The 25715-nt window shown below is 47.4% G+C and overlaps 1 protein-coding gene across 2 annotated transcripts in view; it reads right to left on the bottom strand.

The window, feature by feature from the left end:
- Positions 1-6969: 6969 nt before the first annotated feature.
- The window catches only part of GAS8 (growth arrest specific 8), a 39795-nt gene continuing 21049 nt past the window's right edge, over positions 6970-25715 (bottom strand). The window contains exon 12 of one of the 2 annotated variants that reach the window (XM_043898353.1): positions 6970-8186. The gene's annotated coding sequence lies outside the window, so the exon portion shown is untranslated. Of the gene's footprint in view, positions 8187-21073; positions 21685-25715 lie in introns of those variants that run through there. The other variant, XM_043898354.1, reaches the window with a different exon arrangement.

The raw sequence follows: 25715 nt of genomic DNA, 5'->3' as shown, positions 1-25715 counted from the left end.
CAAAAAAGAAAGGCAAAGGGACAGGGAGTAATTAGCTGGTTCAGATCAATATATACACCTTAAAACAGACGCTAAAAGTTTCATAATAGTCACAAGTCCAAGAGGGCTGTAAATGACACCTGCCCTCAAGAAATGTCCTGGGGTAAATCATCGGAAAAAAAATTCCAAAGGAGGGCCAACTTTAAAGAATCCAGATTGAAGAGGCAAATTGTTCTCATAAGAAGTAAAATAATAATAAAAGCACATGGAAAGATAGTCCACAGCAGTAATTATTAGATCAATGCCAAACAAAACTGTGAGGTATCACCTCACACTGGTCACAATGACCATCATCGAAAAGATCTTCAAAGAATAATTACTGCAGAGAACGTACAGAAAATAAAATCCTCCCAGTCTTGGTGGGATGTAAATGGTGAGGCCATGATTGAAAACAGCATGGAGTTTCTTTGAAACACTAAACACAGAGGTATCACATGATCCTGCAATCCCATTCCTCAGCTTAGGTCCAGAGAAAATCACCATTCAAAATGACACGTGCACCTTGATTTTCAGGGCAGCACTATTATAATAGCCAAGACACAGAATCCACCAAAATGTCCATTGACAGAAAAATGAAGACTATGTAGTACGTCTATACACTCAAATGCTACTCAGCCATAAAACAGAATGAAATAATGATATTGGCAGCAGCTTGGATATACCAAGAAATTATCATACTATAAATACTTTTCAGAGAGAAAAGGACAAATATCCTAAGATATCACGTACAGGTGGAATCTATAAGTTCATACTAATGAACTAATTTACAAAATAGACTCGCAGACTGAGAAAATCAAATTATGACTATCAAAGGAGAGTTAGAAGGGACAGATAAATTAAGAGTTTGGGATGAAAATATACACACTAATATCCATCAAGTTGATAACAAAAAAGGACCTACTGAATAGAACTGAAGACTCTACTGAACAAACCGTAATAACCTATATGAGGAAAAACAAAAAAAGAATAGACAAACATCTATGTATAACTAAATCAAGTTCACATACACCGAAAACAAACAAAACATCAGAAGTCAACTCTACCCCCAATATAAAATAACAATAAATTACACATTACATGAACTCGGTCTAGAGGAAACCAGACAGTGGTGACCCTAGGAATTAGACACATGATGTTAATGTGCCATCACCAAGGGGTTTCTTTCACTCAGCAGAATGCAGAGCAGCAACTCACTCAAAGGTGTCTGACCTCATGTGAATGCGATAATATGAAGAGAAGAAAAAGGACCACAGGTTCATCTGAGCAACACTCTCAATTCAGATGTTGGAAATCTCAGAGCGGAATAGACACACCAAGGTAAAGAGCACATATGGGGGTCTCGCGGTACAGGATCCAGACCCATGTGGATGGGGTGAGACCCACACAATCTGCAGACCCTGCACCTGGGGTCACACATCCACAGTCTCCAGGCTGACCCCTCCCAGACCCTGTACCTGGGGTCACATGTCCACAGTCTCCAGGCTGACCCCTCCCAGACCCTGCACCTGGGGTCACATGTCCACAGTCTCCAGGCTGACCCCTCCCAGATCCTGCACCTGGGGTCACATGTCCACAGTCTCCAGGCTGACCCCTCCCAGACCCTGCACCTGGGGTCACACGTCCACAGTCTCCAGGCTGACCCCTCCCAGACCCTGCACCTGGGGTCACATGTCCACAGTCTCCAGGCTGACCCCGCCCAGACCCTGCACCTGGGGTGGCAAGACCCTTGGTTAGGACACCAGGTCTCTGCTGGTTGGGCGCCTACAGTGGAAATGAGTGAGCTCCTGTAACCTCCTGGCTTGGTAGATAGATGTGCTGGGTCGGTCTCCTTCCCCCACACTGTCCCAGAGAAGTCCTTCTCTTTCCCTCTGGTTCTGTGATATTAACTGTTTTTACAGCTGTCATGATAATGCTGAACACACTACCTTGGTGCTAGCAGTCCCGGTCTTTTGTTGTGAAAACACACCAGATGCTGGGCTGGAAGACGAGGGGCAGGTCTGGTCTCTGCTGAGCATGGACGGTCTACTGGAAGGAGATCACAGCAGCAACCTCACCTGCTGCTCATTGGCTTTTTGCCTGATTCATGTGCCCTGCAATCAACTGCGCAGGTACACCTGCTCCCTTCTCACCATGCTCGTGCTGGTGAATTGGAATAATTACCAGGTAGCTCACCTGAGGAGTCCCCGGGAGCCCCAGGGATGGGGAACCTCCCAGGGGTAAAGAAGGAATAGGAACAGGCCTGTATAAAATGATACTGTAAAGCATTAATTCCTAAACACAAATCAAGAGAAGCTCACATGTATTCTTCCCTTTTTCTTAGCTTTGAGTGTATGGTCTCCCTCTGCATGTGATTCTGACCCACGCAGATGGGGTGAGACTCACACAGTCCCCAGACCCCCAACCTGGGGTCACACATTCACTTGGTCAGGACACCATGGCTGTGGTCAGCGGGCCCCCAATGTGTAACCAAGCCAGGTCCATACGGTCAAAGCTATGGTTTGTCCAGTAGGCATGTATGGATGTGAGAATTGGACCATAAAGAAGGCTGAGCACCGAAGAATTGATGCTTTCGAACTGTGGTGCTGGAGAAGACTGTTGAGAGTCCCTTGGACTGCAGGGAGATCAAACCCATCAATCCTAAGGAAATCAACTGTGAATATTCATTGGACAGACTGATGTTGAAGCTGAAGCTCCAATACTTTGGCCACCTGATGGGAAAAGCTGACTCATTTGAAAAGACCCTGATGCTGGGACAGATTGAAGGCAGAGGAGAAGGAGACAACAGAGGATGAGATGGCTGGATGGCATCACCGACTCAATGGACATGAGTTTGAGCAAACTCCAGGACACGGTGGAGGACAGGGAAGCCTGACGTGCTGCAGTCCATGTGGTCACCAATAGTCACTGAACAACAAAAACCAGGTAGCCTACCTGAGGTGTCCTGATGAGCCCCAGGGGAGGTGAACTTGTCAGAGGGAAAGACTAAGAGCCCTACCTCAGCACTGACCCCTGGGAGGGCCATGGAACCCCACGGTTACCCAGAGAAACCCACCTCAGCTCCAGACCCCAGACATCTGAGCACTGACATTCAGAGGCAGGCACGGAGTCTTCCAGGACAGGGGCCAGGCCGGGTCTCTACCCAGGTCTCCAGGTCCTACTGCACAGAGAACCCGGTCAGGTGTAAACGTTCTCAGTGTAGAAGCACGCGGTCTCATAACATCATCAGTATAAACAGGACTTGGAGAGGTCTGAATCCACCATGTAGACAGAACTTGGTCAGGTTCAAAGCAGCTTAGGGCTGCGCTCCCAGAAGGCACTGGTCACACACCTGGGGTCTCTCATCGTTGGACAGGGGGCTCACCCGCATGTGAGAACGAGGATGTACCTTTCTTGAAGAAGAAATCATCACTGGGCTCCACACCTCACCCACATCAGGAAACGAACAAAAGCTTTCTCGCTAAACAATTCAACGGGCTAAACAAAACCGTGACCAGGTTCTATGGTCAGGTGGTGGTCAGGGCCCGGGCCAGAGCTGGGAACCTCCTGGAGCGCGGCGGGACGGACCGGAAGTGGCCCGGCTGCAGCGTCCCAGGCTTCCAGCAGGAGGCGCTGCCCCGGTCTCCCAAGAAGGACAGTCCTGCAGGGTCCGGCGGGGAGAGCGGGTCGGTCCATCCTGCTGGTCAGTTAGGGATGGAGCGCGCTCAAGTCCTGCTTCCCTGCAGGGTGGTGGGGTAGGAAGCCTGACACCTCCTAGGCTCACAGTCAAATGACTTCGTGCCTGGGTTGACGCCCACAGGGCACCGCGCTGCATCCAAGTGGAGAATGCATGCAGAGATGGGGCATAGCCGCCATCAGAACAGAGAACCCAGGGGAGCTCCCACCTGCGCCCACCTGCCCACCTCAGGCCCCAAGCCCCCCGCCCATGACCCATTACCACACAAACACACACGCCCATGCCACACACATAATGCGCTGTGCACCTACACGGTGAACACAAACAGCACATGTCCGCAAACAGGAGCACGCACACGCATAGCACACACACAGGGAATAAAGTGAATACCCTAAAGCGTTCGTTTCTAAACACAAGTGAAGCTCACATGCATTCTTCCCTTCTTCTCAGCTCTGATGGGTTTCAAAATAAAAAAGTTTATAAAGTAGTTAATGGTGAATGACTTTTGGATCATCATGGGACTTTCTGAAGTTATTCCACAAATATTGCAAGATGTGAGAGATGAATGTAGACATTCCCTGTGTCCCTCAACAGAAGACTGGACAAGCAGACCATGGTCCATCCACACAATAAATGTTGTCCAGCCTGAAAGGAAGGCAGTTCTGACACAGGCTACAGCGTGGATGAACCCTAGGGCATTATGCTCAGTGACATAAACCAGAAAAGAAAGGACAAATGATGTTTGAGTCCACTCATACAAGGCCCCTAGAGCAGTCGGCTTCATATTCACAGAAAGCAGAATGGTGGGTGCCAGAGGCTGAGGGAGGTAAAAGGAGACTGAGTGTCTTGTGGGGACTGTCTCGGTTCTGCAAGATAGAAATAGTAACTGAACAGCAACACACACACACAAGCAAGCACTGCAGCAGCATTTACAATGGCTGAGACGTGGAAGTATCCAAAATGTACATGGACAGATAAATGAATAAAGAAGTCATATATGCATAGAATGGAATATGATTCAGCCATGAAAAAATGCCACTTGCAGGGATAATCTAGAACAATCATAGATTAATCTAGAACAACCATAGTAAGTGAAGTACTTCAGGAGAAATTGATATCAATGAGCTATTTTATAAAAGCAAAATACATGCACAGTCTTAGGAAACGAGCATGATTACCAAAGGGGAGTTGTGGGTGGAAGGGATAAACTAGGAGGTTGGGATTAATGTATACTCACAAATACATGTAGAATATAGAATCAACACGGACCTACTTTGGAAAAGGTGCTGTACTACACACTATAATAACGTGTATGTGATAAAAGCAAAGATGAATCAATGTGTATGGGGATAACTGATGAAGAATCTCTCCACCTACAAACACAACATTGTAAGTCAGCTATCCTCCAAAAAAAGTAAACATTAAGTTTAAAAAACAAACAAGCAAACAAAAACCAAGGATTAATGAGACACAGGCTTCTGGCATGTGCCAGAAGAAACCACGGACTAGGAGTAACCCTAAGGTTCTGGTTACTGTAGTAACAGGAGTAAAGCATGAAGAAATCCTGTCTCCTTGTGGCCGTTTCCCACAACAGAAACTTTAAAGCTATTGCTTATGCTGCAGTGAAATAAAGTTTTTTCTCTTTGGCCTTTTGATTCCTTCTTTACATTAGTTGTTCCTGATCTATAGTCTGCATTGATGACTAAGTTTCCTTCTTTTCAGAAGATTAACCTGTTGACTGTTTTGAAACAATGCAAAAAGGAACAAGAATATAGGAACCTTATACCTTTGTGGAAATAAATGTTTTTTGGAGGAAATAGAAAGATGGCTTCAATCCCCAAGCTGGCAGAGGAGAGAACACAGTAGGCTTATGCTCAAGAACTGTGTCTCTCCCAATAGGGAATCAAGGGGATCACAGTTAGGGCTCATAGTCACAGGCTGGAGGTAAAGAGCAAACATGTAAGGATCCTGTATTCCTTCTTTCTGCATTGTTTCAAAACAGTCAACAGGCTGGTGTCAGCAAGCCCAGTAACTTGGGTCTGGCAGGCAGTCCCAGGAGTTGGGTCCATTGGCTTTTGTAGATTGCACTGTGCCTTTCTTTCCGTAATGCAAAAAGAGGGACAAACAAATGACAAGTTAAGCATCACTTAACTTAAGGATGTGAATAGCATAAAATCAAAAGATAATAGATACAAAGTATGGCTCATGCAGAGTTAGAGGGCAATAGGTGTGGGATATCCCTGGAGAAGGGTACGGCAACCCACTCCAGTATTCTTACCTGGAGAATTTCATGGACAGAGGAGCCTGGTGAGCTACAGCCCATGGGATCGCAGAGAGTCAGACTCAACTGAGCAACTAACACACACACACACACACACACACACACACACAGAAGTGGAGGGTATAGCTTACATAACAGATTAGTCTTCTGTAAAGAAGGAAACTTAGTTATCAATGCAGACTGTAGATCAGGAAAAGTTACAGAAGGGCTCAAAAGGCAAAAGAGAAAAAGAAAACTATTTCTTATTTCATTGCCACACTTATGAACACTTCATATTCACAAGGACTGCTGGGCTCTAAGTGATACCGGCACGTTAAAAAGGTTCATGGATAACTAATTGAAAAGAAATAAAAACTGGGCAGACAGTGAAGAAGAAAGTTTCCACAGTCAATTCCACACACACTAGTTAAAATCAAAATCCATGAAAATGAGGTGCACATCAGGAATTGTTAGAGACATGCAAATCAAAACCACAGCAAGGGAACACTCTGCACCTGTTTGAAAGGCCATCCTCAGTCTACAAAGGTAAATGGTGGAGAAGATATGGAGGAAAGAGAATATCTACAGTGCTGATGAGATGTAAAGGCTAAGAATCACTGTGGAGAGGAGTATGGAACTGTCCTTTTTTTTAATTTTTAGTAAGACAAACATATTGATTCCAGCCTAGGTCACAGGAGGATTTAAAACATGTCCTGCTCAGCGTTCCCTCATCGTCAGCACCAACAAGGGAAGAAGGTGCCTGAACAGCAGCTCTGCCCGAAGCCCGCAGACAGCCTCAGTGAGGGACACATCAGTCAAGTTTCTTACTCATCATGTGGTTAACGAGGCTCCCCACTCACAGCAAAGGGCCCCTTAACTCCAAATTCATTTTCCACAGAGAAGAGAAAAGAATCAGACATAAACTATAAATGAAATCAAGTATCTTTTAGATTTAAATATAAAAAAATAAAAGCAGAAAAAATTATACTTTAAGTGAATAAATTACTATATATTCTGATATTTCTAAAACAGAGGAGGAGGATGGAAGCCACACAAATTACTGTAGGTGAGCAGCCCCTGACTATGTGGGTACCACCCAAGTTCTCCAGTCGACTCCACTGCTAGACTTCACTGCAGACACCATCCGGGAACCAGAGGTGCTCTTTCCATCACAGCAGGAGGAGCCTTCCTTGTCACCAGGGCACGGAGAGAACCCAAGTCTGTGCCTTCAAGCACCTCTTCTGCCAGGCTCCAAGCAAAAGGCTCAGCCTGAGTTGTGTTCTTCATCTTCTCCTGCAGGTTAATGGTGTTAAAATGAAGCAAAGGAAGTGCCTAGAAGTTGGGCACCTCCTCTTTCTGCAGTTGTTTTATTTTCTTCTCCTTCTGTAAGTGAATTTTTTGAATCAAAAGAGAAAGGGCCTATTTCCATAGTTCTCCTCACCGGGATTTTGGGCTTAAAAGGTACTCCATAGTGGGGCAATTGTCAACCTCTTATCACTACTGGCTGTTCCTCATCTTCATCTTCTTGGGTGGGTTTTGGGGTTCTCTTTTTCCCAACAAAGGCAGGTGACCTAGGGTCAATGAGTGGAATTTCTTTCTTTTCAGGAACACCCACAACATCTAACAAGCTACAAGAAAGGCAAGGCTCCGCATGAAATTTAAAATGTTTATCCTCCTATACCTTCTTTGCTTCTCATTGTTTGATTCTTTTCTCTGTTTCAAAATCAAAGCCAATAGGGATGGTGGGTGGCTTCTCTGGCAGTTTCTTAGACAAAATGGACCCACCATCAAGAATCCCAAAGTCCAATTTCTGTGCTTTAAATCTGCAGAGCCTTCGGGACTTCCCTGAGCATCGAGGGTTTAAGACTCCACTTTGTAATGCAGGGGTCAGGTTGGATGCCTGGTCTGGGAACTAAGATCCCACAGGCCTCAGAGCAACTAGTCCACAAGCCGCAACTAGAGAGTCCATGCATCTCAATCAAAGACTTTGCGGGATGCAGTGACTATCCCAAGTGTCACAACTAAGGCCTGACAAAGACAAATAAATAAATAAATATGTAAAAATATTGTAGAACCCTGCTTCTACAGGATTACATTTCTTGGATTTTCCATTTGTTTCCAACACCTCCACCACATTTTGTTGCATTTTTATTCTATTCTCCAACTCTTGCTTCTCAGTACTTTTTAGGATCTTCTGTATACGGGGAAAAGAACCTGAAAAGGAATAGATATGAGTTTATGCATGGCTTAATTAAGTTCCCGTACACCTGATACAAACACAGCATTGAACAGCAACACTCAGTTCAGTTCAGTCACTCAGTCGTGTCCGACTCTTTGCGACCCCATGAATCGCAGCACACCAGGCCTCCCTGTCCATCACCAACTCCCAGAGTTGACTCAAACTCATGCCCATCGAGTCGGTGATGCCATCCAGCCATCTCATCCTCTGTTGCCCCCTTCTCCTCCTGCCCCCAACCCCTCCCAGCATCAGGGTCTTTTCCAATGAGTCAACGCTTCGCATGAGGTGGCCAAAGTACTGGAGTTTCAGCTTCAGCATCAGTCCTTCCAATGAACACCCAGGACTGATCTCCTTCAGGATGGACTGGTTGGATCTCCTTGCAGTCCAAAGGACCCTCAAGAGTCTTCTCCAACACCATAGTTCAAAAGCATCAATTTTTCGGCACTCAGCTTTCTTCACAGTCCAACTCTCACATGACCACTGGAAAAACCATAGCCTTGACCAGACGGACCTCTGTTGGCAAAGTAATGTCTCTGCTTTTTAATATGCTATCTTGGTTGGTCATAACTTTCCTTCCAAGGAGTAAGCATCTTTTAATTTCATGGCTGCAATCACCATCTGCAGTGATTTTGGAGCCCCAAAAAATGAAGTCTGACACTGTTTCCACTGTCTCCCCATCTATTTCCCATGAGGTGATGGGACCAGATGCCATGATCTTAGTTTTCTGAATGTTGAGCTTTAAGCCAACTTTTTCACTCTCCTCTTTCACTTTCATCAAGAGGCTCTTTAGTTCCTCTTCACTTTCTGCCATAAGGGTGGTGTCATCTGCATATCTGAGGTTATTGATATTTCTCCTGGCAATCTTGATTCCAGCTTGTGCTTCTTCCAGACCAGTGTTTCTCATGATGTACTCTGCATATAAGTTAAATAAGCAGGGTGACAACATACAGCCTTGACGTACTCCTTTTCCTATTTGGAACCAGTCTGTTGTTCCATGTCCAGTTCTAACTGTTGCTTCCTGACCTGCATATAGGTTTCTCAAGAGGCAGGTCAGGTGATCTGGTATTCCCATCTCTTGAAGAATTTTCCACAGTTTATTGTGATCCACACAGTCAAAGGCTTTGGCATAGTCAATAAAGCAGAAATAGATGTTTTTCTGGAACCCTCTTGCTTTTTCGATGATCCAGATGATGTTGGCAATTTGATCTCTGGTTCCTCTGCCTTTTCTAAAACCAGCTTGAACATCTGGAGGTTCTCAGTTCACGTATTGCTGAAGCCTGGCTTGGAGAATTTTGAGCATTACTTTACTAGCGTGTGAGATGAGTGCAATTGTGCGGTAGTTTGAGCATTCTTTGGCATTGCCTTTCTTAGGGATTGGAATGAAAATGGACCTTTTCCAGTCCTGTGGCCACTGCTGAGTTTCCCCAACATGCTGGCATATTGAGTGCAGCACTTTCACACATCATCTTTCAGGATTTGAAATAGCTCAACTGGAATTCCATCACCTCCACTAGCTTTGTTCATAGTGATGCTTTCTAAGGCCTACTTGACTTCACATTCCAGGATGTCTGGCTCTAGGTGAGTGGTCACACCATTGTGATTATCTGGGTCATGAAGATCTTTTTTGTACAGTTCTTCTGTGTATTCTTGCCACCTCTTCTTAATATCTTCTGCCTCTGTTAGGTTCATACCATTTCTGTCCTTTATTGAACCCATCTTTGCTTGAAATGTTCCCTTGGTATCTCTAATTTTCTTGAAGCGATCTCTAGTCTTTCCCATTCTGTTGTTTTCCTCTATTTCTTTGCACTGATCGCTGAGGAAGGCTTTCTTATCTCTCCTGGCTATTCTCTGGAACTCTGCTTTCAAATGGGAATATCTTTCCTTTTCTCCTTTGCTTTTAGCTTCTCTTCATTTCACAGCTATTTGTAAGGCCTCAAGGCAAATTGGAAGTGGTCAAACAGGAGATGGCAAGAGTGAATGTCGACATTCTAGGAATCAGCGGACTAAAATGGACTGGAATGGGTGAATTTAACTCAGATGACCATTATATCTACTACTGTGGGCAGGAATCCCTTAGAAGAAATGGAGTAGCCATCATGGTCAACAAAAGAGTCCAAAATGCAGTACTTGGATGCAATCTCAAAAACGACAGAATGATCTCTGTTCGTTTCCAAGGCAAACCATTCAATATCATGGTAATCCAAGCCTATGCCCCAACCAGTAACGCTGAAGAACCTGAAGTTGAACGGTTCTATGAAGACCTACAAGACCTTTTAGAACTAACACCCCAAAAAGATGTCCTTTTCATTATAGGGGACTGGAATGCAAAAGTAGGAAGTCAAGAAACACCTGGAGTAACAGGCAAATTTGGCCTTGGAGTATGGAATGAAGCAGGGCAAAGGCTAATAGGGTTTTGCCAAGAGAATGCACTGATCATAGCAAACACCCTCTTCCAACAACACAAGAGAAGACTCTACACATGGACATCACTAGATGGTCAACACAGAAATCAGATTGATTATATTCTTTGCAGCCAAAGATGGAGAAGCTCTATACAGTCAGCAAAAACAAGACCAGGAGGTGACTGTGGCTCAGATCATGAACTCCTTATTGCCAAATTCAGACTTAAACTGAAGAAAGTAGGGAAAACCACTAGACCATTCAGGTATGACCTAAATCAAATCCCTTATGACTATACAGTGGAAGTGAGAAATAGATTTAAGGGACTAGATCTGATAGACAGAGAGCCTGATGAACTATGGATGGAGGTTCGTGACATTGTACAGGAGACAGGGATCAAGACCATCCCCATGGAAAAGAAATGCAAAAAGGCAAAATGGTTGTTTGAGGACATCAACTCTATTCCAATATAAGACCAAAATGAAATTACAGAGACAGTAAGAGAAAAGGGGCATGAAGAAATGCTGCCACCCTGTGGCTGTTTTCCATAACAACAACGTTAAAAGCTGTGCTGATGTTCACAATATTCAGAAGGCCTGTGGGGTTGAGTAAACAATTGCCCTCAAGAAATGTTCTAGGAGTGTTCATCAAAAAAACAGGGCAGACATTCAAGAAGTCAACTGCAAGAGGTTTCACTCATACCCTTTAAAAAAAATCACAGGAAATGATGTCAACCTTGCTAAATATTAGAGAAATCCAAATCAAAACTACAATGAGGTATCACCTCACACGGATCAGAATGGCCACCGTCAAACATTCTACAAAGACCAAGGCTGGAGAGGATGTGAAGAAATGAGAACCCTCCTCCATCGATGCTGGAAAGTCAACTGGGAACAGCCACTATGGAGACAGCGTGCATGCTAAATCACTTCAGTTGTGTTTGACTCTTTTCGACCCTGTGGACTGTAGCCTGCCAGGCTCCTCTGTCCATGGGATTCTCCAGGTAAGAATACTGGAGTGGGCCGCCATGCCCTCCTCCAGGGGAATCTTCCCGACCCAGGGATCGAACCCAGGTCTCCTGCACTGCAGGCGGATTCTTTACCATCTGAGCCACCAGGGAAGCCTGAACATGCCTGTTCCAATAGATTAAAGCTTCCCCAACTGTAGTTTGGAGAGACATTGCTCTGGAAAGCTCCCTGATGTTCTCCATTCTCCATACTTCTTCAAGTAATACACCTTTCCTTCCCATGAGCTTTGGCTGAGATATCTTCTGGTTCAACATCCCCCAAGAGGCAAATCCACTTTTCTGGTATTATCTCTCCATCCAGACTCCCAACCAGCACTCCTGGCCCCCCTTGATAATAATTCTACAGTCAGTTGTCTTGCTTCTGTCAGGCGAGTGCATGCTCCTCGGTTCTTTGTCTCGTCACAGCAAAAATTTGGAGTGACGGACATTAAAGCCCCCTTGGCGGGTCACAGCTCTCGGAGGACAGACCGTGTTATAGCTCTTAAATAAATCAGTGTTACAGCTCAGTGTTACAGCTCTATTTTATTTAGATGATAGCAGGAAAATCTATCTTCGAGGCGTGAGGGCACAACCGATCCAAAGACATGAAGAGAAGAGCGCCCCATCACGTGGGAGAGTGAGAGAAGAGGGCTTTGGCTCCTCTTTTTATATGTTTCTCTGTCCCTGGGCCTGTCTTATGTAAATTGGGCCAGCCAGGAGTGTTGTTTGTTTTATCTGAGGTTCTCACTCTGGTCCTCGGACCTTCCTTTGTTCTATTTTTGTGGGCTTTTCCCTTCCAGGTCTTTTAGCCGCCACCCTTCTGGACTCCTTTTCCCTATTCTAACTACCTAACATTCCCCCCTCAAAAGATGGGAGGCCCAATTCTTTGGGAATAGGGGCGTCGAGGTCTCTCTGGCTACTTCCTGCTGAACTGGGATGGCGAGGGGCATTGGGCCTCCCCCTCTTGTTAGTCTCAGGCCTCAGAGTCCTTATAGCGGTGTCCATCTAAGGGTGACTGATGTTTCCCGTGGTTGGCTGTAGTTTTATATTGTTGTTGAACTGGTGCTGCATGTTGTAGCTTGACCTGGTGGCAGAGGCTTAGGCTCTGTGGTCTCAAAATTGGAGACTACTGCATATCCGGCTCTTCTTTTTCCATCCAAGACAAAGCTGCTTCCATCAGTGTACCAGATTTCCTCAGGATTGGTCAGAGGATCTTCTGACAATCCCTCTCGGGGTTTTGTCCAGTGGTCCAAGGTTTCTAGACAGGAGTGAAAGGGGAGAGAGCCCTCAGGGGTAGGCAGGAGGGTGGCTGGGTTAAGAACCTCACAAGGGGATATAGTGAGGCCTGGATTTTCCATCAGTATTACTTGATATCTGGGGATTCTTTGATCAGACATCCATAAATGGCTTCTCCCATTTAGGAGTTGTTTTACTTGGTGACTGGTAAAAATAGTTAGTTTGCCCCCAAAGGGGAGTTTTAAAGCATCTTCTATCATAATTGCAATAGCTGCAAGATTTCAAAGGCAGGGAGGCCAGCCTTGGGCGGTTGGATCAAGTCTCTTGGATAAGTAAGCTACAGGCTGGGGCTCAGATCCCAACCTTTGAGTTAACACTCCCAAGGCTATTCCCTCTCTTTCATGGACATAAAGTTAGAATGCTTTTTTTCTGATCTGGCAACCTCAAGGCAGTGCCTGAGTTAAGGCCTGTTTTAGTATAGCCTCTGCCTCCTTTTGAGGAGTTCCCCACATTAGTGGGATTGAATCATCTCGTCCCTTTAAGCTTTTATATAAGGGCTGGGCAATTAGACCATAGTTGGATATCCAGATTCTACAGTACCCAGTTAGCCCCAGGAAAGCTCGCAATTGTTTTCGAGTTGTGGGGGAGAGCAACTGGAGGATTCCTTGTACCCGATCAGAGGACAGCCTCCTGGACCCATGTGTAATCTGAACTCCCAGGTAAGTGACCTTTGTCTCGACCATCTGTGCCTTAGCATAGGAGAATTTATATTCCTTTTCTGTCAAAAAGTTTAGAATCTGAATTGCACGTTGTTGGGCACTTTTCTCATTTGGAGAGCAGATTAGTAGGTCATCTACATATTGTAATATTTTCCCATTAGGTCTGAGGTCCAGATCTAGGAGATCCTGGCTAAAGGCCTGTCCAAACAAGTGGGGGCTGTCTCTGAACCCCTGAGGTAATACTGTCCAAGTCATCTGTTGGTGTTTTTGTCCTGGGGCCTCCCACTCAAAGGCAAAAAGATATTGGGATTCTTTAGCCAGTGGTATGCAAAAAAAAAAATGCATCTTTGAGATCCAAGACTGTAAACCACTTGGCACTGGGTGGGATTTCTCCCAGGATTACAAAGGGATTGGGTACTGTGGGATGGAGGGGGACTACAGCTTCATTTATGATCCAGAGATCTTGAACCATTCGCCAGGTTCCATCCTTTTTCTTTACTGAGAGGATTGGGGTGTTACATGGCGAACTGGTGGGGACCAGTAGCCCACAAGCAAGGAATTTATTTATTAAAGGCTGTAGTCCCTCCCGAGCCTCTCTTTTGAGAGGATATTGTTTTCTGTTAGGAAACCGAGTGGGATCTCAGAGGAGAATGATGACTGGTTCACCTTGGTGGGCTCATCCAGGAATCTCCTGGTCCCACACCTAGGGATTAATTTTGTCCTCCCATAGTCTTTGTTCCCTCTCTATTGGAGAAGGTGTAATGGATTCTTCAGTAGTAACCAGAAACTGTAGGGCCCTAGGGGCTGAAAAGCTTCCCATCACAAGGGTGGTCCCCAGTTTAGTGAGTTTGTCTCTTCCCATTAAGGGAGTAGGACACTCAGGGACCACCAGAAACTGGTGGGAGAATATCTGTCCATCCCAGCAACGAAGAAGGGCTTGGGTGAAATCTTCTAGTAGTTGCTTTTCCTGTAGCACCCAAAATGGTACAGGTTTGGGAGGAGAAGGCTCCGGAGTAGGAGATCAAGACAGAGTAGGTAGCCCCTGTGTCAACCAAGAAATTCTCGGACCTACCTACCACATCCAGTTGCGCCCCTGGCTCCAGCCCCGTGATGGTTATCTGTGACAGGCGGGCTGGCTGGAGTTGGACGCTTCAGTCCTCTTGAACCATCGTGAGGGAAGGCGCTTGACCTTGAGGCTCTTGGGTCCCGAGGGCAGAGTACTACCCAATGTCCCAGTTGATGGCATTTGTGGCAAGCTGTTCTAGGAGACTTGTCGCAGTTAGGACACTCTTTGGCCCAATGCCCCGCCTGTCTACAGATTAGGCATTTGCCTCGTGCCTTGTCATTCAAGGGCTCGGGGTGTGCCATCGGGCTGCCCTGGAGGGCGGCCAGCATCTGGGCATGCCTTGTCTCTTTCCTTCTCTCCCTCTCCTGGGCCTTGGCCTCCTTCTCCTGTTCTGCTATAAAAGGTATTGGTGGCTGTCTGGATCATCTCATCTAGAGAGGCAGCGGAGTCCCGCTGCTGTAGCTGTTGTAACTTAATTCTGATATCTGATGCACACTGGGACAGGAATTTGTCCTTTAAAATCACCTGTGCTTCGTAAGAGTCTAAGTCCAAATTGGTAAACTTTTGGAGGGCCTCTTTTAGCCTATCTAGAAAGGCAATGGGGTTCTCATTGGACTCCTGAGTTATTGCTGAGACCCGGGCATAGCTGATTACTTTTTGCTGGGCTGCTTTCAGTCCTGCCTTCACACAGGTTAGAAAATGATCCCTTTCCCAGATGTGCTCAGGGTCATTATAATTCCAGTTAGGATCGGAGGAGGGGACTGCAGGTTCCCCTACTGGGTATCTATCGCCTGACATGTGAAGCCCTGTTGCATACCTCCGGGCTTCCTTTAAGACCCCAGTATAAGAACAAAGCTGGTGGATGTGATGAAATTCCAGTTGAGCTATTTCAAATCCTGAAAGACGATCCTGTGAAAGTGCTGCACTCAATATGTCAGCAAATTTAGAAAACTCAGCAGTGGCCACAGGACTGGAAAAGGTCAGTTTTCATTCCAATCCCAAAGAAAGGCAATCCCAAAGAATGCTCAAACTACCGCACAATTGCACTCATCTCACACGCTAGTAAAGTAATGCTCAAAATTCTCCAAGCCAGGCTTCAGCAATACGTGAACTGAGAACCTCCAGATGTTCAAGCTGGTTTTAGAAAAGGCAGAGGAACCAGAGATCAAATTGCCAACATCATCTGGATCATCGAAAAAGCAAGAGAGTTCCAGAAAAACATCTATTTCTGCTTTATTGACTACGCCAAAGCCTTCGACTGTGTGGATCACAATAAACTGTGGAAAATTCTTCAAGAGATGGGAATACCAGATCACCTGACCTGCCTCTTGAGAAACCTATATGCAGGTCAGGAAGCAACAGTTAGAACTGGACATGGAACAACAGACTGGTTCCAAATAGGAAAAGGAGTACGTCAAGGCTGTATGTTGTCACCCTGCTTATTTAACTTATATGCAGAGTACATCATGAGAAACACTGGTCTGGAAGAAGCACAAGCTGGAATCAAGATTGCCAGGAGAAATATCAATAACCTCAGATATGCAGATGACACCACCCTTATGGCAGAAAGTGAAGAGGAACTAAAGAGCCTCTTGATGAAAGTGAAAGAGGAGAGTGAAAAAGTTGGCTTAAAGCTCAACATTCAGAAAACTAAGATCATGGCATCTGGTCCCATTACCTCATGGGAAACAGATGGGGAGACAGTGGAAACAGTGTCAGACTTCATTTTTTGGGGCTCCAAAATCACTGCAGATGGTGATTGCAGCCATGAAATTAAAAGATGCTTACTCCTTGGAAGGAAAGTTATGACCAACCTAGACAGCATATTAAAAAGCAGAGACATTACTTTGTCAACAAAGGTCCGTCTAGTCAAGGCTATGGTTTTTCCAGTGGTCATGTATGGATGTGAGAGTTGGACTGTGAAGAAAGCTGAGCGCCGAAAAATTGATGCTTTTAAAGCCCCCTTGGCGGGTCACAGCTCTCGGAGGACAGACGGTGTTATAGTTCTCAGGTCTCGACTGGACCATTTATAGCTCTTAAATAAATCAGTGTTACAGCTCAGTGTTACAGCTCTATTTTATTTAGATGCTAGCAAGAAAATCCATTTTCGAGGCGTGAGGGCACGTCGATCCAAAGACGCAAAGAGAAGAGCGCCCCATCGCGCAGGAGAGCAAGAGAAAAGGGCTTTGGCTCCTCTTTTTATATGTTTCTCTGTCCCTGGGCCTGTTTCATGTAAATTGGGCTAGCCAGGAGTGTTTTGTTTCACCTGAGGTTCTCACTCCCTTTGTTCTATTTTCGTGGGCTTTTCCCTTCCAGGTCTTTTAGCCACCACCATTCTGGACTCCTTTCCCCTATTCTAACTACCTAACACTTCCAGTACATGGAAATCATGTTATTTTTTCTGCGAGCAGAGCTAGGTAAGAGCCAGAAACAGCGTCCCCGTTTTATCTTGTGAAGCCAGTAGGTGTCAAGCAAACTCTCTTCTGTCGCTCCATCATCCTCCAATTCAATGCCTCCTTTTATGGAAAACACTGGCAGGGCTTTGAGGTTTTATTTATAACTCATTTCTGAAGCCTTTTAATAGTTACATTGTGCTTAGTCGCTCAGTCATGTCCAACTCTTTGCAATCCCATGATCTGTAGCCCGCCAGGATCCTCTATCCATGGGGATTCTCCAGGCAAGAATACTGGAGTGGGTTGCTATGCCTTTCTTCAGGGTATCTTCCCAACCCAAGGATCGAACCCAGGTCTCCCGCATTGCAGGAGGATTTTTTACCGGCTGAGCTACCAGGGAAGGCTATACCTACCTTAAATATACAGATTACTCACCAGTACCACTTCTACTTTGAGGTTTAAAATCATCCAAGTTTTTCCTAATATACTTATTATTCCATGCGTTGCCTTTAAATCTTTGACCATATGTTATTTATCTTGTGTCTCATCTGAATTTAGTTAATTACACAGTTTTCCCCTGAATAAGGCAGTACTCATCACATACAGTTCTTGCCAAAAGTGGATTTGACAAAGTAGGGCACAGGTGGGCCTGGGAGAAAGTTCGAGAACAGGATTTCAAGTCTGGTGGAGGCGAGAGTCTAGTTCAGGGAACTGGAAGGAAACACCCAGCCTGAGAACCCACCGCCGACTTGAGGGTCCAGGATTACGACTCGACGCCTGAAAACAAAGAAAATTGCCTAGACGCGCCTGCGCGCTGGCGGCCTCTTGACAGACTCGCGGGACGCAGAGCAACCAATCCCCGAGCTGGGGCGGGACCTTCTGCGTGCTCCGCACTGCCCCGGCGCCTATTGGCCAGGCTGCTTCGGTCGCAACGCCGATTGGAGGCTTGTGCCTGACTGGCCTGTATAAGCCGACTGCTTGCCTTTCGCCAGGGAGGACTGGACCAGGCTCGGCTAGACACCACCCACCTCCGAGCGCGCACCCGGCCGGGGTGGGCAGCGCCGGAGGACAGACGGAAAAGCGCCCTGTGAAACCCTGGTAAACTCTTAGCCTGGCGTCTTCCAATTCCTGGCTGGGAAACCCCAAATCCCGTCAACTCTGAGGAACCCGGGTCCTACCTGAAGGGAGCTCGTGTCTCGTCAGCTTAGGGACTACAAGTCCCTTCACCCACAGAAACACCGAATCCCCTAGTGCTGCGACCCCCAAATACCTAGAGGAACCCCAATTCCCCTCAGCCAGAGGCACCCTAAAAACAGCACCCGCAGAGAGACCAAATTTCCTTAACCTCAGAGACCCTGAATACCTCAGCCTGGGAACTCTTATTCCTGTCAAGCTCAAGACCCCAACTGTCCTGAATGTTGGACACCTAAAGCCCCTTAATGAGAGACCCCCAATTTCGTCAGCCTCAAAGATCCCAAGTTCTCTCACCCTGTGCATTCTACATCAGCCGAAAGACACCCCCATCCCCTCCTTCTAAGGAACCCCAGTTCCTTCAGCTGGTGTGACCCAGATCTCAAGCCAACCGACCTGTCCCTTAGATGTAGAACCCATGTTATGCCCAGATTTTCCGAGTACCCAGGCGGAGATCCCCAAAAGGCTTTTTGGAGAAATATTCCCTCTCCAGCACTGGAAGAGAGCCCTTATTTCAACCTGACCCCAGTCCAGCAGTTAGGGGCTTCCAGGTCTCCTCAGGACTCCCTCTGTCACCCACAGACACCACACTCCCCTGCCTTTCCTCAGAGGGGCCGAATTGTAGAGGAATCAAAGAAACCAAATCTAGTTCACATTAGGGTGGTCTGCCATAGCTGGTTAGGATCCCTCTGTCCCATCAATACCCCCACCCTGACTTTCCCGACACGTTCCTGCAATGGACACTCTACCCAAGGAAGACAGACCTGGCTCTGGACAGTGGTCTAGGCTATCTCAGCATCTTCTTCTTCCACAGGTAACCTTGGCCTTGAGGTAGTGCCATGGCCATGAGCCCCAACAGGTCCCCAGAGGAGAGCACTGAGGGAGATACTGGGAGAACAGAGTGGAAGCCCATGGTGAGAGGCAGAGTGGCAAAGCCAGCTCTATAGGAAGGACATGGAGGTGGTCCCTGAAGGACCACAGACTGCTTGCCTGAGCCACTGAGCAAACTCTGTGAACATACACAGGATGGGAGTGCCTGGTCCTGTCTGAGACAGTGGGATGGAGTGGGGTGGAACAGGACACTGCATCATCAACTGCTCTGTGTCCAGGGAGAGTTAGGAGACTCAGTGTTTGCTCAGTTAAGCAGGACACAGTCAGGAAGGAAATTATTCATCCCTGTCTCACAGAGACCATCCACTAGCTTCAGGCTACTCCCTGCACCCAAGGTGGAGAAGAAGGCCCAGCTCTAAAGTCTGACTTATATTAGTAAGTCACTGATGAACTCAATTATTTTTCTTAGGCCAAAGATGCTTTCAAAGACATTTCCATATATTTTCCAAGGAAAAATGGGCAGAGATGGGATAATAGGGGGAAAGTCTGATATAGGAATGTGAAAAGGAACTACAAAGTGCTGATTACTGTAGGTAACAGGAAGTTCTGGGTGCCTGTGAGCCTAGGAAACATGAAACAGGTCTCCAGCCTCAGTGTTAACTTGGCCCTCTCTTAGGTGGCTTCATCTGCTCACAGTTCCCTTTCATGTGGAGACTAAGGAGGAAATTTTTATTTCTCACTGGGTATGCAGCTTTCTACTCCTGGGTGCCTGCCAGCGAGGGGCTCCCAAGACACCTCATGCCGGGGTTAGCAATGGGTGAGCTGGATGCCAGGGAACCCAAGACCCTGCAGCAGGTCAATGCAGTATGGACAAGGGCTGGCCTCACTGAATGGTTAGGCCCTGTCCATTCAAGACATCCTCTCTGGACTCCAGGTGGAGGTTCTGCTGCCTCCAGGGCCCACCTGGGTCTCAGCAGGTAGAAGAAAGACTGGGTTGTCTCTCCCACCTCCTGCCCAGAGAATGACAAAGGCCAGTTCCCAAAAGTCGGTGCAGGGTGAGCAGAGCAAGTGCTTAGGTCTCACAGGGTCCTTGTGAAGAGGGATTTACTCCTGATCAGATCCTTCTTGGCTGATTCTCTTTCTGTGTTGTCTTCATATCAGATCTCACAAGGACAAGGCAGTCCAGGTGTTCACAGCATCACTGGCCCAGGTGCCAACAAGACGCTCCTTATGGTGTGTTTATTACGGGCAGGGAGATAGAGTGGCTGGTGTGACGCTCCCCTGGACAAGAGAAGAGACCCCCCAGGTTGTGTCTCTTCTACCTCCTGAGATCCAGGTGAGCACTGGGGGCAACAGCACCTGGGGTCTGGAGAAGGTGTCCTGAATGGACAGGGCCTAACTGTCCAGTGTGGCTTCAGGGGGTACTGGCAAGAGGGTACTAACCCCATATCTAAAATTTTCAGACAACCACTGAGTTCTTTTTTGCTTATGGCTTCAGGTCTTTTTGATATGGTCCATTTTTGGAGTCCTTATTGAATTTGTTACATATTGCTTCCATTTTATGTTTTGATTTTTTGACTGCAAGGCATGTGGGATTATTACCAAGTCCAAGCTCGCTTTGCTTGCCGCACAACAGGTCAATAAATCAGAGGTGAGGTGCTGAGGCATGGAATATGACTTTACTTAGAAAGCTGGCAGACCAAGAAGATAGCAGACTAATATCTTAAAGAAACCACCTTGTTGGGGTCTGGATGCCAGTGTCTTTTATAGAACACAGAGCTGGGGAGGTAAGGAAGTAAAGTAAAAAGGCCATTAATCTGGCAAATAGCTCCTGGAAATGGCCAGCCTCGGGAGATGTGTTACTTTCTCCCTTCCTGTACCCATCCACAGGTGGACAGGTCCCGAACAAAGGCAGAGGGGCAGAGTTTCCTGAGGTAGGCCATTATATATGTTACAGTATCCTTGTAGTAAACAAACCAACAGGAAGCAAAGCTTAAAGTAAAAGATTTAATTTTTTTTTTTAAATTTTAAAACATGGAGTCAGATTTTGTTCTTCCCTGTAATAGTTCCCCACTGTCAGTGTCCATTCCACAATCTTATGGAAAAATGGGTGATGATTGCTCTAATTACTCCATCAGTTACATCTTTGGGGGAGTGTCCACCATTGGTGCCAGTGTTCCAAATGTTGAGATTTGTCTTCTGTTGTTCTTTGGAAAGTATCTACTTCATATGTGTAGACATAAAAATATTTATAACCTACGTGTTGAGAGTTAAGTTTTATTCAGTGAGAATCTTTTAGGACTTCAAAACTGGAGGCAGCATCTATAGGTAAGGAATTTAGCATTTTTCTATGTATGGGAAGATGCAAGAGTCATCTCATTGAAATTATTCCTTTTGATACACACTTCACCATCTGGGGCCAGTATCCTGTCTTCTTCCTGAGTTTCTTCAGGGCTCACAGTGGAGACTGGCTGCAGTCTGATAGCTGCTAGAGAGCAAGTATTCTCCTTCCCGAGTTTCCTCAGGGCTCACTGTGGGGAGTGGCTGCAGTCTGATAGCTGCTAGAGAGCAAGTATTCTCCTTCCCGAGTTTTCTCTGGGCTCACGGTGGGGAGTGGCTGCAGTCTGATAGCTGATAGAAAGTAGGAGGGGGAACCTGGGTTCCCATTTTGATCATCTCAGCAGAGAGAGCAAGCACGTCTTGTGACTCCAGACAGTCTTCCAACATTCAGGGTTCAGCATTCAGCCTGAAGGATCCAGAGCTACCAGCTCAGCCACCATGCTCTGCACTTAGTTGCTATGTAGCCCTGAAACCTACACTGCAGGAGGCCTTCTAAATGTGGCACCCTGTCAAGCAAACTCTTGGTCACACACTCCAAGCCCGACCAAGGCCCAGCTTTGCCAAGAGGGTCTCACTGGGGACCCAGGTTCCCCCTCCTTCTCTCCCACATTCCATACCTGAGTGGGGAGAAGGCAGGGGCTGGGGGCACAGTGTGAGTAGGGCAGGAGTTCTTCCATCACCCTTTCTGGTACATCCCTGGGAACATGGTCTCATGTCACATCCAGTGGCAGGGGACCTGTGTCCCCAGCTCAAACACTCTCTCTAGGGGATGTGAGCTATGAGCACTAACACAGGAAACCCCAAGTGACCTGCTTAGGCTGGAAGACTAGTTCCTGGGATGCGAGATGAAGTCAGAAAGTGGCTTCTCCCTGGGACTGGCCTTCTCCAGACCTAGCTTGTGGGTAGCAAGAGTGGGATAAGGCGCCCCCAGGTGGGGCAGCCGCACAGTGCCTCTTAACAGCCCCACGGAGACTATGTGGCCAGAGTGACCACGAGCCTGCATTCACCCATCAGATGGCCTCTGAGAGATCTGTGACAGACCACAGTGACCATGACTATGCATTCACCCAGCGGACAGCCTCTGAGAGGTCTTGGCAGGCCAGAGTAGTCACAAGTCCACATTCACCCAGTAGATGGCCTCTGAGAGATCTGTGACAGACCACAGTGACCATGAGTATCCATTCACCCATCAGACAGCCTCTGAGAGGTCTGTGAGAGACCAGAGTGACCACAAGCCCGCATTCACCCATCAGACGGCCTCTGAGAGGTCTGTGACAGACTAGAGTGACCATGAGCCCGCATTCACCCAGTGGACGGCCTTTGAGAGGTCTGGCAAGCCCACATGCACCCAACAGATGGCCTCTGAGAGGCTGAGAGGTCTATGACAGGCCAGAGTGACCACAAGCCCACATGCACCCAGCAGATGGCCTCTGGGAGGTCTGTGACAGGCCAAAGTGACCACAAGCCCGCATTCACCCAGCAGATGACCTCTGAGAGGTGTCGGACAGGCCAGAGCGATGAATATTCATTCAACGACCTCTGAGAGGTCTGTGACAGACCAGAATGACCAAGAGCCTGCATTCACCCAGTGGACGGCCTCTAAGAGGTCTGGCGAACCTACATTCACCCAGCGGATGGCCTCTGAGAGGTCTGTGACACGAAGCCCACCGTTAGACAATGGAGGGTCTTAGTGACACATGGCAACACCACCAGCGAAAATATGAAGACTCTGGGAAACTAAAGTATGAATATCAAAGAAAATCTTCCTGCACTGAAGGTTCCTCTTGAGATGAGCAGGGGCAGCTCCAGGACTGCAAAGGCTTTTGTGGTTTCAAGCAGTAGAGACCCTGGTCCAGAGGGCTGGGACTGGGGCGGAGCAGGGGAGGCAGCGTCTCACAGCAAGGGGGCCCTTCTGGGATTGTGGGGCTGCCACTATCCACTATCTGGGGTCACCCACAGACCAGGGTCGTCCACCGGCAGCCCCACCCCTGCTGTGTCCCCCCTGCTCACAGGCCCTCCTCCCCACAGCTGCCCCCATCCCTGCTCAGCTGCTGGTTCTCCTTTCATGCTCCCAACTCCTGCCCTGAAAACAGGAATCTGACTGGCCATTCCAGGGCCAACCTGTCCCTCCAGGAGCACCATCCTGCTCTAAAACTCAGGCCTCCCCCTCCAGCTGCAGTGTCTTGGGAAGCTTCTGTCGGTGCCATGTCCACAAACCCAGAGTCTCTGACAGACACCTAGGACTGAAAAGTACCACATGTTTCACAGGAAAGGAAGCTGGGAGAGGGTGTTCTCCTTCCCCTCTGACCTGCAACCAGCAGCCACTAATGCTGCCTCTTCTGCCCCCATGCTGCTCAGCGGGCAGACAAGCTGTGTTCTGATCATGCACGTGTGGCCTTGTGCTGCTCAGTAGGCAGACGAACCGTGTTCTGATCACACACATGAGGCCAAGGCCATCTCAGGCCCCATCAGTGGACCAGCTGCCTCCTCTGCCCCCACGCTACTCAGCGGGCAGACGAGCTGTGTTCTGATCACCCACGTGAGGCCAAGGCCATCTCAGGCCATCAGTGGACCAAACAGAAGAGGCTCAGTTCTAACAACCAGGACACATGCCCCTGACCCGTCGAGGCAGCCCCGACCAACCACTTCTCCCGCTCTGGTTCGTGTGCTCAGCCCAGCTCCAGCCCCGTGGCCAGTGACCAGACAAGACTCCCCTAACAAGGGTGGGGAGAAGGGAGCAGTGCATGATGGAAAGGTGGGAGTGTGGAGCATCACCCTCCCCTTCTCCCCTTCATGCTCCCAACTCCTGTCCCTCAAAACAGGAATCTGACTGGCCATTCCAGGGCCAACCTCCCCTTCAGCACTTAACAGTTTCCCAGTCCCTGAAGTTAATCATGTCAAGGGGAACCTGTTCCCCAATAGTGACAGTCACATTGAAGGATGCCCTAAAGATTTTTGGAAGAGTAAACAAACCATGTGGAAACTATTAAAATACTGTGGTGAAGTATTTGAACTGGAACTTGTATCACTTGATATCATTTTATCATCTCCATCATGAGTAGACTAAAAAGGGATACATTTGATTTTAGATTTTATGTTGGTTTGCTTTGTCACACTGGCTGAGACTATCAACTCCCCTCCCCTTTGTCCCTGCAGGAACCTCTGTGATGTGAGTCTCAGCATTGGACATCAGTGGCAAATTACTGCCAACAGCACAGACAACTCGGCCATCGCCAACACCCTCAGCCAAGACCCCTCGGTGCCGTGTCACATCAGCTAGCACATGGAGACCACCAGCATGCCCACTGCTGGATGGACCCACAAGTCAGGGGTCAGCAGGGGGCCACCCAGTGAAGCCACCAAATCGACACTTATCCCAACTGGTGAGGGACAGACACACCAGCCAATGAGAACAGGCAATAGCAATGAAGACATAAATGAAAAACATGACACCGTAAAAACCCCTAGAAGACAACACAGGCAAAACATTCTCTGACATAAATCATACCAATGGTTTCTTTGGTCAGTCTCTCAAGGCAACAGAAATGAAAACAAAAATAAACAAAGGGGGCCTAATCAAACTTACAAGCTTTGGCACAGCAGAGGAAACCATAAATAAGATGAAAAAGACAACCTACAGAATGGGACAAAATATTTCCAAACAATATGACTAACAAGGACTTAATTTCCAAAACATACAAACAGCTCATACAACTCAACAACAACAACAACAAAAAAAACCCAAACAACCCAATCGAAAAAGGGCAGAAGAACTAAACAGACATGTCTCCAAGCAAGAAATACACAGGCACCAACAGCATCGACCCTCTGGCTTTTGGCCCGACTGCAAAGTCCAGCTGAGGCCAGTGCACATTCCATGACCTGTGCTCTAGGGTGCCCTTGTGTCACTGGTAAGCAGCAGTGTCATGATGCGGGCCAGCAGGACTCAGCCTGGTGGGCTGCTAGAATCAGTGGGGACACACTGACCCATCAATGCTCCCAGTCCTGGATGAGGCAGTTACCTGAATGGGCAGACCAGTGCAGAGAGTAGAGTCCATGGCACGGACAAGGTCCAGCCATCCCCAGGCAGGGAAGGGGCTTCCCTGGCTTAAGAATAAAGAGGCTTCAGGCACAGGTGGTGGGAATAGACTCACAGCCACTTTTTAAGACATGCAGAGCAGGACACACAGGTGAGTGAAGGCCAGAGGGAGTTTACCATAAAAAAAGAGTGTCTGGGGGAACAGACAGGCTTGGGTAGAGCTGAGCCCTATGGGGGCTGGGAGGTTGGGCTTAGAAACCCCGTATGACTCTCCCTGCCTCCT

This window comes from Cervus elaphus, chromosome 4, assembly GCF_910594005.1.
Source record: "Cervus elaphus chromosome 4, mCerEla1.1, whole genome shotgun sequence".
Taxonomy (NCBI): domain Eukaryota; kingdom Metazoa; phylum Chordata; class Mammalia; order Artiodactyla; family Cervidae; genus Cervus; species Cervus elaphus.
The sequence above is the reverse complement of the archived record's forward strand: the minus strand, read 5'-3'. Positions and strand labels throughout refer to the sequence as shown.